Source organism: Ambystoma mexicanum, chromosome 11, assembly GCF_040938575.1.
Source record: "Ambystoma mexicanum isolate Mex_15411 chromosome 11, UKY_AmexF1_1, whole genome shotgun sequence".
Lineage (NCBI taxonomy): Eukaryota > Metazoa > Chordata > Amphibia > Caudata > Ambystomatidae > Ambystoma > Ambystoma mexicanum.
The window spans coordinates 1,351,206,295-1,351,226,493 of NC_090934.1; the positions used below are offsets into that span (position 1 = coordinate 1,351,206,295).

General features: G+C 46.2%; 1 protein-coding gene across 1 annotated transcript in view; it reads left to right on the top strand.

Annotated features, from left to right (window-relative positions):
* TEX9 (testis expressed 9) overlaps positions 1-20,199 on the top strand; it is a 289,980-nt gene that overhangs the window by 259,680 nt on the left and 10,101 nt on the right. The window lies entirely within an intron of this gene.

Below are 20,199 nucleotides of genomic sequence, written 5' to 3' on the forward strand. Positions count from 1 at the left end.
AGCCCAAGTGGAATATTTGAATGACGATACCACAGCTATTGTGAGGCTTTGGATTCCTTCAGGCATTGTTTTGAATACGATTTGGTTAGCCAAGAGGACCCTTTTTAATATGGGATTCTTATTGGCGCAAGACCCAGCCCGTTTAAAGGAATGTGTTGAGGCCCCTCCACACCATCTATCACAAATATATTACAGTTCCGGTGATGACCTCCAATCCCCTAATAATTAACCACCAATTGCACCTCAGTTTCATGTCATTAAAATAGCCTCTTGGAACACCCGAGGCTACACTCATTTGCACACTTCTGTACAATCTTTGACGGACTATGCTATAATTGCACTTCAGGAGACTTGGTATATGGTCCCCCCTAATTGGGACAACTTTGATGTTATTTTGTTACCAGCAAAGATGGGACTACGTGGTCGCCCTTCATCGGGTTTAATGGTTGCAGTTAATAAGAAACTTGGCTTCAAAATTGAGGCGTGGTTAAATGTTAATATCTTTTTGCAACTAGTAAAGATCACCCACAGTGACCACACCATAGCCCTTATTAACATCTATCGCAATCCGGCAGGTCTATCTGACATAGCCTTCTTTGCGGGGTTAACGGTCCTGTTAGATGAAATTTCGGCAACTTCTGGTATCACTGATACCCTGATCATGGGTGACTTAAATATGGACTGTTTATCCCCTGGTAACCAAAACAAGACAAGGGCCTTATCCACCTGGTCCCATCTTATGTATGAGCGCAACATGCGAGTAATCAATGGCTCAGTGGAACGTGATATCTCCCCGAAACCCACATGGCAGCGTGGCAAGAGTCAAAGTATCATTGATTACATGTATATTGACCAATCTATGTATAGTAGTGTTATCTCATTTGAAATAATTGCACAAGCTGCAAGTGATCACCATCTTCTTTCATTACATCTTACCTGGTCAGGTACCCCCCTCATCAAACAATGGATGACCCAACACCTAACGGTTAATAATACAAAAAACCGCCTAAAATGGTCTGAGAGAACCCTTACACAGTTCTCAAATACATTGTTTGCAGTTGATAACTCATATGACTTAATTGAGTATACCGATCTTCTTGAACCATATCGGAATACAATTGTACTAAACCCAAAGATAAAAAAACACAAACATCTTTACGACCCTGTAATCAAAGCACGCAGAGCCGAATATCGCAAGGAAAAGAGACTCATCCTTAAGTTAAATAATACCGATACTCACAGGGCATTAAGATCTATTAAATGTAAATATTCGAATTGGATTCGTGGACGTCGAGCATGGATGTTTCAACAAGACAGCGATGCCATGCTGCGTACAATCGAGTCCAAGAATACGGCTGAAATATGGCGCCTCCTCAATTCGAATTCTAACCTATCACAGGCACATGCTCAAACTGGTGCGGTTACCGAAGCTGCTTGGATCGCACATTTTTCAGACTTATATTGTGATCCGCTCTTCCATCATAACGCATATAAGCCCCAATCCAAAACTCATTGGAACCTTACCTGCTCCCCGGCCTTACTTGAAGAGCTGATCACAAAGTTGAGCTCTTCACATGCCGCTGGGCCTGACGGCCTACACAATGCCATCCTGAAAGAAAACCCGAGGCTATGGGCAAAAAATCTCCATGCCATTTTTTCCGAAATTATGAAACGCCATATTTTACCAACTTCGTGGCTATGCTCTGTCATAGTCCCGATTTATAAGAAGGGTGATCGTGCTGATCCTTGTAATTATCGCCCTATTGCCCTTCTGGATGTCCCGGGCAAACTTTTTGCTAAACTAGTTCTAAATGAATTCAATCTTTGGACAGACCTCGCTGCCAAGCGAGATCGGCAACAAACGGGATTTGTCGCAGGCTTGGGTACCTGTATAAACCTGTTAACTTTAAATGCAATAAAAGCCCACAGTCAGTCTCACAAACAATCCATTTATTTCGCATTCATTGATCTACATGCTGCCTTTGACTCTGTCTCACGTGCCCTGCTTATGATGAAACTAACAAGAGACAACTGCCCCCCAGATCTTCACGATATTATCCACGCATTTCATGCAGCCACTTCGATTCGTGTAAGGCTCACTTTAGATGGCTTGTTGTCTGCCCCGATTAAGACAGACCGGGGCCTAAAGCAAGGGTGTTTATTAGCTGCAGCAATTTTTAATTATTTCATCCATGATCTAACTCCAATTTTTCTACAGATTGCCTCTGATGCTCCAGTCCTTAAAGGACAAAAAGTTACTAATTTAAACTATGCGGATGACATAGTCCTCATCTCAAAAACGCCGCAGGGCTTACAGAACCTCATCGATGCATTTAACGTGTACCTAATTGAGAACCAATTGATAATCAACATTAAAAAAAACCAGATTGTAGTTTATAAGGCAAATCGGCTACATAAATTTAAATCCAAATGGTCATTTAATTATACCCCACTGGAAGTTGTGCAATCATATACTTACCTGGGTTGTGAATTTAGTGGCTCGCTCAAACCGCACCATCAAATTGACCGCATGGAGGCAAAATTGACTTCAGCAATTTCGCAATCTAAAATCATCTTACATAAATTTGGAAAATTTACAATTCAACCAGTAATAACTTACTGGTCCATGAAAGCAATCCCTTCTATTCTGTATGGGGCTGAAACCCTATTGAATTTCAATCACGTGCATCTGGAGAGATTTGAGGGAAAGTTTTGGAGGGCTGTGCTCAACCTCCCCCATTGTGTTCCAAGTGCTTGGTTGCGATATGAAGTAGGCCTTGTCTCCATATATGCGGTCTATACTTGGCGATGTTGTATGTTATTTCGTAAATGTCTTATGGCAAACCAAAAAATGAATATGTTATCTGTAATAGGTGTCTACATGCTAACAACCGACAAGAACTTTGTAAAATTGTGGATTAATCTTTGTTTGGAAGCCTTAGCATCTGCTAACATTTCAATTTACAAGTTAATAGCTAATCCTGTGGGTTCCAAAACAGCATTTTATAATCTAGATTGGTCAAATACCATCGATAAATGCCAAAAGTTTCGCCAACCATGTAAGTTTCGCTTCTAGCCCAAACCAATGAAATGCCCTGAATCTTATCTTTTAAAATTCCCTTCTGCTAAATTAAGAGCAGGCTTCTTGAGAGCACGATTCGATTTATGGCCCACTTACCAGGTTCAGGCAAGGCGAAATCTGCGATCACGAGCCCTACAAGCATGACGATTCTGTATGCAAGATAATACAATAGAATCCTTGGAACATTTAGTCTGTTACTGCCCTAAATTGAATGCCCTAAGGTTAATAAATTTCTTGAAAGTACTGCCTTGCATAGAAACTGTCGACCAAGAAATGAGATGGACCTTCTTATTGTGCTCTAATACTTACCTTTTGCAGATTGCACTAACCAACTTTTTATTATCCTTAAGCTTAGATAAAAGTTAAACGAGATGTAATCTAAGTCTCAAGCAGCTTGAAAACTAAAAGTTAAGGAAAAGAGGAAATCCCTCCTTTTTTCTCTTAATCTTATTTTCTATAATGTTAGGGAATTATTTATCTCTGAAGTGCATCTATTTTACTTTAATTCTATTATGGATTAGTTAAATGTTTGTATATTTGTTAGATGAAGGGCAACAACACTTGTGCTGCTTGAGTCTGTACATTCTATCATGAAATTCTTCTAAAACTGATGTTATTTCTATGACAATAACAAAAATCAATCAAAATATTATGTTCGTGTATTGAAAAGTTGTTTCAACAGCTAAACCAATTAAAAAAAAAAATGAGAATATCTCAAGAGTTAATGGTGCCCAGTTTGGAGGGTAACAGCAGGATAAAATAACAAAAAGGGCAGGTTAGTACAGGAAGGTATACCCGGGCGGCACGAGGGTCGCACTAGTGACTGGTTGGTGCATGCACAGGAAAGCGTTCCAAAAATGCACTTGGAGAGCTGTTTTCAGAAGAATGCTGTAGTCCAAGAAAATGTACCAGTAAATTCAGACAGGAAGAAGAAAATGTACTTGTATTTCTCAGTAGAGATGTAGGGTATGACTGAAGCAGTTCAGCGGAGGTGGCACTGACAGGAAATCCCCAAATAAATGAGCTAGGCTTGATTTAGTTTACAGCCTCGGGCAGGATGCAGCTGAGGTGTCCGAAAGAAGTAAGCTGAAGAAACTGCAAGAAGGCAGTGGGCGCGGGCAGAGACAATCCAGTAGCGTTCCGAGTCGAGGCCGGGGGTGCAGGTATTCAACAAGGAGGAGTGCAGGCAGTCCGGGTCAGCAACGTAAAACTCTGACAAGGCCAGATGGAGTAAACGAAAGCAGTCCAGGAAGACACGCGTAGGTCGGGAACCAGGAATTCAATAGAAGTTCAGGATGGGAGTTCACGAGGAGTACAGAATGCAACCGTAGGAAAGTAACACCACAATTAGCAGCAACTATCCGTCAGGAGAACAGCATTTTTAAACTGCAGGGGGGCGTGGCTTCAATACGCGTTCCCCATGCACTAAACGTGTCAGCTGACAAGGGTTCCTCTGGAGCGTATACAGGTGCCATGGCAACCTGTATCTGCTCCACAACGGAGCCTGCAAATGCGTTTTTCTCCGCAGGGAAGCCATAGGATAGGGAAACATGGCCTTTCTTGGCCTATATGTAACATACAAGTTGTCAAATATGTCACAGAGAGGGAGGGGGACCATGTGGTGTGCAGGGCCGTTATTTTGTTCAGTTTGGATTTCTACTTCCTTTGTATCACGAGGTACCTTATTATTCCCAATACTGACCATCATCATTGCACTATTAGGCACAGCTTTGGCACAATACTGGAGACCCAATTGGCATGTACAAAAGATCACCAGGATAAACACGAAGATGAGCACCAACATTTTTACCAATGTTCCAAGCCATGATGGAACCCAGCTAAAGACCAGGGTTAACCAGTCTTGTTCCTGGCCCCCAGCTTCCTTTTTCATTTTCACCCCCGAGTTCATGCACTGCTGAAATGACGTGTGATACTGTCTCTCTTTCAGCATCGTCCGAAGCTACGAATGTGCAACATGAACTCTGAATCTTTTTGCGAACACCACCCTCCATAGCCATCAGGAGGTCCAACCCGTACCTATTTTGCATAGCCATTAGTCTTAGAGCCCTTAGTTCCACTTTTATGACATTGAACCTTTGTTCAGTATCGTTTGCCAGCTGGATCCGTTACCACCGAACTACCGGGAACCATTTTGCTAGTGTCTGGATGCTAGGTATTAAGGATGCAAAAAAGGTCTCTGCTGAATTATAGAGCTTGTATTTGTCTGGTATCTGTGTGAGCAGGTCAGATGATTCTTGAGATAAGTAATTTGAAGACAGTTTCTTTCTCCTCAGCTGATCATGGCCTTCCTTTTCCGGGAAGTCTGGAGGTGGCATAGTGGGCATTATTTCTGTGGTTAGGGGCTTTGTATATTCTTCATCAGGCAAGGATCCCCCTTTAGGTGTTCTTCTGGTACTACTAGCAGGGCCAAGTGCAGCGTGGCAAACTAACAGTAGCCCCTCCAGATGGCGGGAGGTGCAAGTATGCCTTCTGGCCGTAGACCTAGTAGTAATCCATCAGCGCTGTGGTTCCTTTTCGGAGATCTGGAATTAGTATGGTTCTGTTACATCGTTTGTTTGATCCCACTGAGACAGCGCCCTCGCTGTAAAAACATAGCTTTCTTCTTGGTGCACCTTCACTGGCTTCTCGATTGCTGTGATCCATGTCAGTTTTGCAAAAAGCTCTGTCCATATTTGTGTGCACGCTTGTTCTATGAGGGCTAGCGTTTTTTCCGGGTATCCGACCAGTCCTTTTGCTTTATGCATGAGTTGTCTCTTGCCACTTGTTGTCCGTACACTTCGCCCCTTGTATGGCCAGGTGCGCTTCCTTGAAACAGTTGGGGTTGGTAGAACTCGTTTTGCATTTACGGGTATCTGGCTCAACAAGTTGTAGGTGGATGTTGCATGCCTGAAAAGTGCCTTTGATCCCACATAGTGCAAGATTTATCAAGCATTGTGTCTCTATTATGGGTACTTCTTGTGGTACTAAGACCTTGGGTGCCCCAGATGCGTGCGGTATTAAAGAACAAATGTAGCAACTTCCATTAGTCGTTCGCCTTCCCATTGCACTCATGTCGGAGTACCAACATTGTTATTCCTAGCAGGCTATACTTGCGTGTTCAAGTTCTTCCGAAAGCCTCCGTTCATGAGGAATCTACAACAGGCCTGGGCCTCTCCCTGCGGCCGTACCCCGCTTCAATGAGCAGACAGGAATTCTGCAAACATGGCACCCGCAAAGGCCTTTTGGGACTAGTCACTGTAGGTGGGCACAGCCCTTTTGGAGAGGCCGCCTGGATACCTCTGGAAGTACGGTAGCAATGGAATCACATTGCAAGGGTCACCAAATGAAGTCCCTTTTGTACACACTCCAGAATAAAGACACCCCACTAGGGAAATGGGCTAGGAGATAGCGTTCCAAAGATAACAAGGTTTATTTGTACAAAATACAAATATCAGCAAAGGACTCTGCTGCTCGAGAGCGCTCCAAATAGTACATTCACAAACAAGGGCTCAAAAACCCCAAATGCGTCATGCCATGCAGTAAAATTTGGTGCCACTGATTGGAGGCACCCTACACAGGAGGCTGCTCCATATGGGATGCCAAGCAGTAATTGGCTGGTTCTTCCCCGTCGGTCTGGATCCACGTGGGTCAGCTGGGCTCATCGTGGTGAAGGTCAGGACACACATTTATACATTGTTCCAGAATGTTGTAAATTGGATAGCAGATGACACTACACTCCTGCAGCTGGCAATACAACAGTTACACCTGCGAGACCTGGTATGGGTGGCCCCACAGGAGTTCAGTCCTTACCCACAACTAGTTGCATTAGGTTTCCAAATATGGCAACGGACCTGTAGGACAGTGGGAATCAAAGACCCGATATCACCACTGATACCTCTGGCAGCCATAATGACAGATAAAAGGGGCCTACAGGTAGGTGTGCAAGCACACTGGGAGTCCTCCTGTAGTGGTGTGACAATAGGGGACCAGAGGGTAGAGAACAAGTTGCTAGATTTCAGGGAATTGCAGGCAACCTATACATGGTATACATGAAGGTCAATTCCTACTGCACAGAGCTATACTAAGCAGAGTCAAGGGAAGATGGCCGACGGCTATAGAGAGAGGAAATAGAAACTATAATAAATATCTGAGGGGGCCATGCCATATCCAGACTGTGCGAGGCCCTTTTTTTTTTTTTTGTTTTTTTTTTGTGTTTTTTTTTTACATTTATAAAGCGCTCAGGCATCGAGGCGCTGTTACAGGAATTGTTAGTTTTTCTTAGTTGTGTTTTTTCTTTGTCTTAGTTACGTATTTGTAACACGCTTAAACACTCAGAGGTTTCTAAGCGCGGACCCAGGGATCGAACCTGTTGTTGCTTTGTGTCATCTTGCTTCCAAGACGCGCACGCTGCCGCTGTGCTATCCTCCCGGGCCCTGATGGAACGCAGTGTAAATTTGGGTGGGAGAAAGAATTGGGGAGGTCCTTTGATAATAAAGAATGGGGTAACTGTCTCATATCACAAAAAAGTCTCCAGGAATGCCAGATTACAGCTACCTCAGTTATATTTCACATAAAGGGCATATCTCATGCCGGATGCAATCGCCAGGTGTAGAGGGGCAGGCGTACAGACATTCCCCAAATGTAAAAAGGAAAATGCAGGTATGACACATGTTTTGGGAATGTAGCATCATACAGGAATTCTGGAAGCACATTGCGAACAATGTGGCCCCGGGGGGCGTTATCCTAGAAATACATTCCCTGGAGGCATGCATACTGGGACTGTTTAGGAGAGGTACCAAACAGAAAGCGATGGGCAACATCAAAGATCTAATATACGTGGTGGCCAAGCGCAGCATAGCTATGTGTTGGGAAGCGGACAAAGCACTGTGTGTTAACAGATGGTGGGAAGACTTGCGGAATTGGGCAACAGTGAAAACCGGGGTGTGGGAGAAGGTGCTGGGGGAGCAAAAACCAGAACCTGGAAGGGATTTACAGCAGTGGGTAGCCCTCACAGTAACACTGTTCAGTCAAAGTGAGGGCTAACGCTTGGTCTAGACAGTATGAGATGAGCATGGACCGGGTGTGCGGAGGTCTAAAATGAAAGATTGGGAACACCATAAACAGGGTTCTGGGAGGTGGGATGGGGGTTGAAGAAGTTTAGGAAATGTATAATTTCACGATGTGATAACGACACTAATATGATGTGTATAAAAATTCAATAAAACATTTAAAAATAAAAATCTATGAAAACTTAAAAAAAAAGGAATATATATTATTCCCTTACATGTGTACCCACAACATTTGCCTTTGATAACGGTACATTGACGACATTCTATGTATCTGGCATGGCAATATAGAAGAGTTGCATCAATGTATAACGTGGCTAAACATTATGCCCAATTTACTCTTCAATGGAGCAAAGAGGAGAACATGTTTCTCAATTTAACCATCAGACATACTGCCAACAGTTTGTACACCAAACCCATGGATCGTAACCCATTATTACAATATTCCAGTCAGCATCCCCAACACCTTTGGGACAGATATTCCAGTCAGCAACCCCAACACCTTTGGGACAGTCTTCCGTACAGTCAACCTTTGCGCCTAGGGCGCAACGATACCAAGAAAGCAGATTACAGAATTCAAGCTAACTGTCTGACTGATAAATTCCTTGAAAGGGGTTACCCATTGCACTTATTGAAAAGAATGGCTAAGGGAGTCTGGTTTGCTAATCGAGAAACCCTCTTGCACTCTCTAGAACAGGAAAATACTTGCCAGATCTGTACCTGTGTCACCACTTTCTCTAGATTTACTCCCAGGTTGAAACAGCTGGTTCGCAAATATTGGAGAGCACTAGACCTCTCCAAACTTAACAGCACTCAATTATTTCTCTCCCTTAAAAGGGGTTACAACCTGTGTGATAACCTAGTACATTCAGCTTTTGATACAATTTAAGGTCACTCAACATTGCCAGGTCATTTGGTAACCTTAACATGTCACCCATTGGGCATCATCCGTGTGGACATTGCACAAGCATGTCCCTTTTCCAAAACAAATGCATTCAGTCACCTATAAGAACTTTCCTTAGACTTTGCAACAGTTCATGACTTGTCAGACCAAATATTCCATATACGTCATTGTCTGCCCTTCTGATATGTGGTACATTGGCATGTCCACATGGAACACCTGTACCAATGAACACTGATCAAAGATCAGAACAGCTCAGATCGAAGCACCCTTGGTTAAAAAATGTTTGGAGCGAGGGTCAATGACCTTCGGTGGTTCATATTAGAAGCCACTCGCCGTGGTATGAATAACCTTTCCATCATACGTAGGGTACATAAATTGGAGCAGCACTGGCAACTGAGATTAGACACTCATAACTCCAATCTCAGTTAGACCATCAATTGGCCCATCCTAATTTAAAATGTCTTGCATGCTTTGAGCATACAATGCTTTGGATTCCACTACCCATGTACTGTGCTGGCCGGCACTAGTACTTGCATTTCTCATGAAGGCTGTTTGGCACCTTGTACTAGCTTTCCACAACATAGTCACTGTCTTTTTTCCACGTGTTCACAGTGAACACAGATCTGGAAGTTCTGCATCAAGCCACATGGCAACCAGGCTCTTATTGGCAGACTCTGTTCCAAGATGGCCGCCGTTGTTCCAAGATTCAGCCCACATGGAAGGTATGCCGGTCCATATGAGCATTGTCCTACTTTTGTGTCTACCACAATGTGTTGGGTATTACTTGCCAAACATGAGCTGACCGGTTCACTGTTTTACACAGCTCGAACCACGGCTTCAACCACCCGTCACCGGACAACAGGATCCATGTACAGTCAGTGCCCACTAATGTGCACTGCGAGGTAAGGCATATGTATAGGCCTGCATAGGGCTTGCAGCTGTTACCGGCATCAGTTAGTACCTAGACACACCTGGTGTCTGAGGTATACAGTGACGGTCTCACATCCATGTTTATTTTATTCGACACGGCGCAAAATTGCACGCACATTTTATGGCACGGGGTTGCACCGGTGCTCAGAGGGGTATGGGACAGCCCCTTGGGACCTTTACACCTGGAGGGTCCAGTTCAGTCATATTCAGCACATCAAATATCGTTTCATATGACTTTCACTCGCATAACTGGGAAGTTTGACTATATTGAACATGGGTATGTACCTTACTCAATGCAGTTAGCACTGACAGTGTTTTTCTACATTGCCCCACAGGGGTCTTACCCGACATGTCACTGGATGCAGTGCTGGTACCTCTACATTTTATGGTGGGATTGTATTTTGATTTAGACTGACACCACCTCCACCCTAAAAGGAATTTAATGGTTTGTTAAGATACTAGATTTTCCTTCCAAATTGCCTATTTGCCTACCTAATATGTGGAAATTGCAGTGATCCCTTTCATTCACACTTACTTTATTGGATCTGTTTTTCTTCGTATCCGCTGTTGTTGGGAACCACAGATGATGTAAACTAACATACACACTGTTGTACGCTGCTTGGACTTGTCTTTTATACATCCTGAGAAGGACCTGGCCCCTTTTTTGTTTTGAATGCAGGCCCTTTCATTTGCCTGGCCTGAAACGTATGCACTTGAGTCGATGACAGACAACTGTGAGGGTTGTTTACCCACTCTGGTTTCGACTGAGATTCTCTTCTCAACAAAATTGGTTGCTATTTGAAATGTATTGGATTGATTCTATTTTGTGATTAAGTTGCACTTTACATTTTAGCGTACATCTTCAATAATTTCTTTGTCTACATGGTCATATTTTGTGTTGACCTTTTTGCATTGTTTTGATTAATTGAACACTGTTTTAGTTATGTAATAGGTTTCGCCTTGTTTTGCTTCTCTGTTCTTCTTTTATTTGTCTATTGCTTCCATGCTTAATTCACACAAGGCAGCCACATGTGTTTCGAGGGGATTGGGTCCTCCGACATATTCCATATCTATGACAGTAATCAACACAGCTGTGCTGCTTCGGAACATTTTCTGCGTCCTGCGTCGATGACGCCGATACGCTATCCTCGAGGGCCTCTGTCGAGCCAACATCACTGGATGTTATAAGTAGGACGCACGACGCCTGTAGCCTCAGTTCCGTTTTTTTCCGCGAACGCGTTCGCTTCGGAGATCTCGACGCGCCTCGTTTCTTCTGCGTTCTATTCTTTCGGTTCTTCGAACCTGTTAGTTGTGAAGATTTCCATGATGTCTTTGTCTTCTTCCACCCCGCGACCGGGTTTTAATTAGTGTCGGGACTGCGGGTCCAAGATGTTATTGACGGATTTGCACAACGCCTGTCTCTGGTGCCTCGGGGAGTACCACGACACGGATGACTGTGTAGACTGCCAGTCGCTTACATCAAAGGCCTTGCGGAAGCGTAAGAAGCTTTCTGTAGGTAAGGTGGTCAAGCCCTGGAAGTCGAGATCCACTGGGCTTTCAACGGACTATTCGACGGGCGACTCTCCGCATCGTCGGCGTAAGTCCGGGGTGGTCTCGGTCCAGGAGTAGGTTCCGCCATTCCTCGGCCTCTTCGAGGCACTCACGGAAGCACCAGCATCGATCGCCTTCCCGTCCTCGTCCGAAGACTCCACCCGTCGGCAGGTAACTTGTCCCAACAAGCATTTCACTCCTGCGGAATGGGATTAATTTCGGCAGGAGATGTTGGCGAATTTTCAGTCGCAGGGCTCCGGTCCGTCCGCACCGTCGAAAGATGCCTGCCTTGACCGTGCTAAAGACGCCACTCGCACGCCTTCGGGCTCGAGCGGTTGTTGCGCTCACCGGGCACCTTTGAGGTCCCGGTCGGACAAGGATGGTCACTCTAGACATGCCCGTTTCAGGTCCCGGTCCTCGACGCCCTCGAGACCGTCGGAGCCTGTGAGGTCTTCGAAGAAGACATAGACGCCTTCGGCGCCAAGGTCATCTAAGGACTCTCTCGAGGCTCCGCCTCCGAGGAAGCCATCGACGGCTCCACCCTCGAGGACTGTGTTGAAGCCATCAGTGCCACACTCGACGTTGACGCTGATTCCATCGACCCCTTTTCGAGGCTGCTTTGTCGGAGGTACCCTGTGGCACGGTGGAACCCCCTAGAAAGGCTCTGGCCAAGGTTAAAAATGTCTTTGTCCCTTTTTCTGTGCCTTCATTCCAGCCTATGGATTATATTTCTGAGGTGGATGAGGGGTTTGAGGAAGGTATGGTTCCTGAGGAGGTACCTGACGAGATTTTGTCTGGTCATAGCCAGATTGAAGACCTGCGTCAGTCGTATGACGCCAGTGGTCTGAACACCTCTCCGGAGGTGGAGTTCTGCAGGCCTGAGCCTGGCCCCCATGTGGAGTCCTCGTACCGGTGCCTTATGTCGAGGGTCACGAATACTTGGGGTGGTCGGCGCCACCAGTGGATTTTCTGCAGGATGACCTGACGGATATCCTCGAACAAGGTCCGCCAACTGACCCGGTACTGCCCTTCCATATGGCCTTGAGAGAAGGGTGGCAGCAGCTTGGACTGCTCTGGAGAGTCTCCTGGCAGTGAGCAAGTCTTTGCCGCGAAAATACTGCCCAGCTAGTAGCGAGCCCTGCTACTTGACCACGCACCCCACTCTGGAGAGTTTGGTGGTGCAGGTAGCTACGGCCCCAGCAAAGCAGGCGTCGTACCCTACCATCCCTCCTGATGGGGACGACAAGCGTTTTGATGGCTGGGCGAATAAAGTGTTTTCTTATGGGGGTATGGCTTTACAGGCAGCCAACTCCATGTGTGCCTTGTCACATTTCACGCACACTCTGTGGAACTGTATTTCGTTATCGGCTGAACATATTCCCGAAGGGGAGGAACAGGATGGTTTCTTGCTATTGTGCAGGATGGCAAGGATGCCATGTGTGAGTCCGTCGGGTCTGGACATGGCAGATTGTGTCAGCCGGTCCATGGCAGTGAGCACCATAATACGCAGGTTTGCGTGGTTGCGGAAGTCGGGGTTTGCTCCGGATGTGCAAGCCCGGCTCCTCAACATGCCCTTTGATGGTGAACATCTTTTTGGCAGCAAAGCTGACGAGAGCCTTGAGAGGTTGCAGACCTCCAAAGATGCAGCGAAGTCATTGAGCGCTGCAGTTCACCAACCTCCGCCTTTTCGTTCTAGGGGACAGCAATGGAGGGGAGGTTCCTTTCGATATTACTCATCTTTTGGTAAATCGAGAGGTGCTCCAAGTCAAAGGGGCTACCGTAGGAGTACCAGAAGTGGAAAACTGGGTACTCGAGGTGCCAAACCCGCTCGGGCAGTTGCCTCTTTGCCCTCAGGCACTGCCGCTTCAGCTGAGTCATGAGGCCATGTCCCATGGTTCGTCTGTTGGGGGGAAGGCTGGTGCAGGATCTTGTAGAGTGGCATGCCATTCCTTCAGATGTGTGGGTTCTGGAGATCATAGCCCACGGCTACTGTCTTCCTTTCCGGCAGAGGCCTCACGAAAATCCACCAGGGAATCTCTCTTTGAAGAGTCCGGATCCGCTACTTGCGCAGGAAATGCAATCCCTGCTGGAGAAAGGCACCATAGAACTGGTGCCTGTAGAGGAGAGGAACGAGGGATGGTATTCCCCTTATTTTTTTATTTCAAAGAAAGACGGGGGATTGAGACCCATCATGGACTTGCGTTGTTTGAACAAGCTCCTCAGGAAGGACAAGTTCAAGATGGTTACTCTTTCTCAAGTCCTCCAGGCCCTTCAACTTCAGGACTGGTTGGTGTCTCTCGACCTCAAGGACGCTTACTTTCATGTGCCAATCCATCCCAAGCACAAGAAGTACCGGAGGTTCGCGGTTGGTGACTCGCACTTTCAGTTTTGGGTCCTGCCGTTCGGATTGACCTCCGCCCCGAGGGTCTTCACCAAGCTTATGGTGGTGGTGGCAGTGTATCTCAGGAAAGGGGGGGATTCACGTCTACCCCTTCCTGGATGATTGGTTGATCAGGGCGCGCTCTCCCGAGCAAGTCCTGGATAATCTGTCCGTCACCTACCACTCCCTTCACAAGCTGGGCTTCTCCCTCAACTTGAAGTCCCACTGAGTGGCTCCAGTACATCGGAGCAGTGCTCGACACATCCCTGGGGCAGTGTTTTCCTCCCCAGGTGAGGTCTCATCACATTCAGCAGATGGTGCACAAGTTTCAGCATGCCCAGAGTCTCCCGGCGAGTTCTTGAGGTTGCTCGGCCTCATGGCATCCTGCATTCTGGTGCCAGAGGCCAGGTTGCAGATGAGATCTCTGCAATGGGCTCTCAAGATGCAGTGGTCACAGTCCTCCGGCAGGATGTCGGACCCCGTTCAGGAGCTGCCCTCGGTCACCCAGGACCTTCTGTGGTGGGCCGTCAATGGCAATCTGATGAGGGGGGGGGGGCTCCATTTTGGCTACCCTGGCCGCAGGTGACTATTGTGACGGACGCATCCTCACGGGATGGGGAGCTCATGCCAACGAGTTGACAGTCAGCGGTCGTTGGTCTCCGTCGGAGTCCAGACTTCATATCAATCTGTTGGAGCTGAGGGCAGTCAGGGTTGCCCTGAAGGCTTTTCTGCCGACTGTGCGAGGAAAGAATGTCCTGATTCTTACAGACAACACAGTGGCCATGCATTACCTCACCAAAAGGGGGGGGTGGGGCAGGGTCACTTTCTCTGTGCAGGGAGGCGATGCAGCTCTGGTTCTGGGCTATCGAGCAAGAAATTTCGATCTCGGCAGTTCATCTGGCCGGAGACGAAAACGAGACGGCGGATGCTCTGAGCAGACAGAGCGCGATCTCTCACGAGTGGGAGCTGGCTCAGGAGATTCTCCTGGAGATCTTCGCCCTTTCGGGGACCCCTCAAGTAGATCTCTTCGCCTCCAGTTTCAACTGGAAGTGCGAAAGGTTCTCCTTGCGGGAATTTCCTCCAAGAGGAGCCTTAGGAGATGCGTTCGTGGTGGAGTGGTCCTTCCCACTGCTGTACGCGTTTCCTCCAGTCCCCATCCCTCAAGTGCTGCGGAGGTTACATAGGTTGGGTTCCCGGATGATCTTCATTTCTCCGGCATGGGCCCGGAGAACGTGGTACCCGGACCTTCTCGACTTGTCCATCTGCCCTCCACATCGTCTTCCCTACCGAGACGATCTGCTCTCACAGGAGGGGGGAGGGGGGGGGGGGGGGTCAGGTTCTCCATCCAGAGGTCAGGTCCCTCAACCTTCACGCTTGGCTTCTGAATGGTTGCGGTATAAGGATTGGGACCTCCCTGAAGACGTGATGGAGGTGTTGCTTTCGGCCAGACGGCCTGCAACCAAGTCCCTGTGCCGTTGGAGAAAGTTCTACGACTGGTGCAGGGTTAAGAATGTGGATCCTTTTTAATGTGACATTCCTTTGGTTCTGTCTTTTTTTTGCTTTCGTTAGCCCACAAGGGCCTGCAAGTGGGTACCATTAAAGGTTACCTGGCGGCGCTGTCCATATTTAAGCGCTCATCGGAGGAGTGTTCTTATTTCAAAATTCCTTTAACTTCTCTGTTTCTCAAAGGGCTCAATAATGTGTTTCCGCCATCACCTTTTCAGGTGCCTGGTTGAGATTTGAACCTTGTTCCAAAATTCCTAATGGGTGCTCCATTTGAGCCTTTACATTCTTGTCCTCTGAGACTGTTAACCCTTAAAACTGTATTATAAGTTGCAGTCACTTCCACTCGCAGAGTGAGTGAGTTGCAGGCACTTTCAGTTCTGCCACCCTTCACTGTGTTTCATAAGGACAGGGTTGTCCTTAGAGTTCGTCCTTCCTTTCTTCCGAAAGTTGTCTCGGAATTTCATTTAAGCCAGAAGGTCATTCTTCCGGCATTTTATCCTCCTCCGAATCCTGGTAAGGAAGAGGAGAGGCTCCATAGGTTGGATCCTAGGAGAGCTTTAAGTTTCTACATTTCACGCATGTCCCAGGTCAGAGTGGATGATCAGCTCTTTATAGGTTACGCTGGAAGGCGTTTGGGACAAGCTGTTACTAAGCAGACTTTGTCTAGATGGATTATCTTGGCGATTACTGAATGTTGCTGCTTGGCGGGGTAAGGACCCTCTGGTTGGCTTACGGGCCCATTCTACTAGGAGTATGGCTGCCTCTACTGTCCTGCAGAGCGGCGTTCCTATTCGAAACATCTGTGAAGCAGCCACTTGGGCTTCGGTCCATACTTTTGTACAACACTACTCCCTAGATTCCATCCATGGGCAGGATCTGGGCTTTGGCAAGGCGGCCCTTTACTCTGCAATTTGATTGGACATTCTAAATTTCTATACGTTGGTACTGCTTTGGGAGTCTGTTATAGATATGGAATACGTCAGAGGACCCAATCCCCTCGAAGAACAAGTTACTCTCTTACCAGGCCAAGTTCTTTCTATGGGATGGTCCGACGACGTATTGCATATCACTCCCTCCCTACCTGCCACGCTACAGAATTTCTTATGCGATTGCAGCTTACGTTTCCACAAGGCTTTCTGTGGTCCTACTGGCAGTAGTTTGGTGCCACACGTTCTGGGGGGAAAAAAATACAACTGAGGCTACGGGCATCATGCGTCCTACTTATGACATCCAGTGACTTTGGCTCGACGGAGGCCCTCGAGGACAGCGAATCGACGTCATTGACGCAGGACGCAGAAAATTTTCCGAAGCAGCACAGCTGTGGTGATTACTGTCATAGATATTGAATACGTTGTCGGACCATCCCATCGAAAGAACGTTACCAGGTAACTTGTTATTTGTAGGTCAGTTTCTTAATGAAACCAATCAAAAGAACCTGTACACCTGATCATAATGTATGTCAGTTGATTTTCTCTGTTGCATTAAACATATTTGTATATGTATTTGTTGGGCTCATCCAGGACTGTATCATGATTACTCACATCAACTTTTGATCAATTTAGTGAAGTAGTGTGATACACACATCCTTAAGCAGCAGGCGTGTGTCTTTTGCTAATATATGAGGATTCCCATGTCCCAAATCACGTGACGGGTACAATGCTGACCACTATTCTGAGGTATTGACCCCCCCCACTACACCAGCAAGTGGGGACAGACTAGTTCTGAAAGCTTGGACCCTTCCCATACCCTTGGAAAAAACATGCAGGCTAATAAGAAAGCTCACCCCTTCCAAATGAGAGCCTGAGGCCCCCTCCAAGCAGACCCAAAGCTCCAGCATAGGAAAAGATACATTCCCCTGTAATGCAACCTCCTTAGGGTCCAGCATCAACCTATCTTTCACTGCTAGTGGATGGCTATACTTTGGCCAGGCTATTGCATGTGTGGTTCAGGGATGAGTTTAAAAGTAGGGAGATAACAAAGAGAGTGCATTTGGGGGCGATCACTCAATGAAAGGGAGTCTGCTATGGAATGCCCTCGTACATCCATGTCCTCTTAGCCGAATTTGAAGTGCTGTTTGAAACTAGGATTACTTGAAAGCCATGGATAAATAATTGTCCTACCTGGTTTGCGACTGCTGTTTCATGTTGCACTGACGGATCGACTTTTTCGTTGTTTCATTTTGTTTTGTATATTGGCACCTTCAAATTGGCTTTCTTTGTAAATGTTGCTCTTAATATTTTGACCACTACTTCCACTCACTCGATATTAAAAGTAGCCTTGTATCCCGTCCCCTTTCCTCTGTACTCCTGGACATCACACAGGACTGGGAGTCCGGTGCCAAGCAGCATCAATAGAATGTTCTGTTTGCTGCAGCAGGGGCGTAAGGCTCCACTGCCAGTCCTTTTCTTCACTTTGAACAGGCAAAGTTAAAGCCTCACATGTGAATCGGAGTACCCATTCCCTGTGAGGGTCTGCCAGGGGTGCGTCCTGCCAACCCTCCTATTTTGCATCTATATCCAGGAAATGGTGGATGCACTTGTGGAGGGCTGGCTCCAAAATACAGTGGAGCAACTCAATCATTTTATGTTCGCAACAGCAGCATGGCAATTTCCCTAGCCCTGGATTTGTATAGGAAACCAGCATGCCTGCATCCCTTTACGGGTCCGACGTCTGGGGTTTTGCTAATACAGTGTCATTAAATGCACTGGAAAATAAGTTTATCAAGAAATTGCTTCTGCTGTCAATAAGTGCTCCCACTGCTCTGATATTCTTGGATCTAAGTGTTCTTTCCATAGCTGACCAGATTGCCCTAAAACCGGTACTATTCTGGCTCAGACTTTTGAGCTCCACAGGGCTGGAATTATATCGTGAGACATTGGGAAATGTGTCACTGGAGGGAGGTAAGAGCTGCAGATGGTCTGTGCATGTAAAACGTATGCTAATCGAATTGGGTGTAGGTTCGTTGTGGGACGATCCCACTGGTTGCTTTGGAATCCCCCCAATAAGTTTGAAAGAAAAAAAAAACAAATTAAGTCTAGAGCACAGTTGGTAGCCAAGATGGCTGTTCTTAAAGAAAAACCAGAGTACTTACCTGCTAATTTGTTGGGTACAGTAAAATGTTTTTGGATGAAATAACCCCAGCATATGAGCAACCTTTAAATGTTCGCCTAAGGCTGGACGGTTCTCCATATTGCTTGGTATACTCGGGCGTGGCCCCCAGAAGTTGTGGCTATGTCCTCTGTGCATACATTGTCTGTTGATCTACCCTGTCACATTGAATTTGAGATGTATGTATTTTGTTTTTATTTTGGTACAGCTGAAGATCAATAAACTTTTCAAAATTACATATACATAACCATCAAATAAGAAAACAATTTAAATTACACTTTCATTTCACAATCAGTTACATTTCACATAGGATACTTGGAGACAGGCAAGATGAGATGTATGTATTTAAGACCGGTCCTGAAGGAATTTGATGAACACATGCTGCTATGTTGTTTTTAATACAAACTGTTAATAGAAAGGTTGTTTTTGCCACTGCAAGATACACTCAGAGCTTAGCTGCAAAGAACGAACTTGGAAACTCGTGGTGAACTCCAATTGCAAATACAAAGTTGCAAGGCTGTGACATCTTGAATGTGGACAATGCAATGAAAGAGGCAATTCTTCCCTGCCAACATGTATTCATGCAGGGGAGTTAAAGAAGGTGGAGAGAAGTATTGTGGATGAAGGAAGGAAGGTTCCAGCAGGCCCTAAGGAAGACCAGATAGTGTGAGTAGGAACGAGATTGAGACATGGATGCTGTCTAGAGGGGTGAGGGAAGAAGGTCCGGCATGAAGTCCAGGCAAGGCAGACACCCAGGGATCCCTTTACACCTGTCCCTGCTTAATTTTCCCACTGTCAGATTGTAAGACTTCACACGAGAGTAACCGAATACACCAAAAAGCTGGCATCTGGATCCAGGCTCGGACTGGCCTATTGGGCAAAGCCTGAACAAAAAACACAAAACAGTAGTGTGGGCCAGTTTCTTTTGTTCAAAGTGGGCCACTTTTATGGCCAATGTGGGCCAGTTTGATAAGTTACTTCACCCATTCGGCTAGTAGTTTTGACCAGTGTTGCTGAATACATATTCTTTAAAATGCACAATTTACATCACATATGATCAAAAATCTCCCCCTTGGATACTACTCAAACAGCCTGTCACAAAAGGAATGAATTGCCATTTGCAACTGTGGGCCACTTTTTCATTGGTGCCCGAGACCATGTTATGCGCCTGTCTGGATCACAATACAAATACACATTTGGGTCACCGTAAAGCCTGCTGCATCCAATAGGAGGACTAATTAAAGCATTGAGACTTGTATGGATTGGAATGGAGAGTCCACAGGCCAGAAAATTCTGGGAACACCGTAGGGGATATTATAGTGGGGTCTGAGGGGATGGAAGAGGCCCTGCTACACCAAAGAGAGGAAATATCCTGACAATTTTTTTTCTTTGGGATGACCCCAATTATATTACTACCCCTTGTAAAAAGACACAAATAAAAACGGTTGATTTCTAACATGCTTCCTGGTCCTAGGCAAAACCTGTCGGACCCATGCAGATCCTACATGGTAACAAGTGTATACATCTGTATGCATTTACAATGATGATGTGTGCAGATAGTAAACATATTGACTATTTTGGTGCTGAATTACCTCTATCAGATATGGGTGATGGACCAGAGACATGATAATGTGTGGGCAGCTTGGTATGTGTTGCTTGCTCACAATGGGGC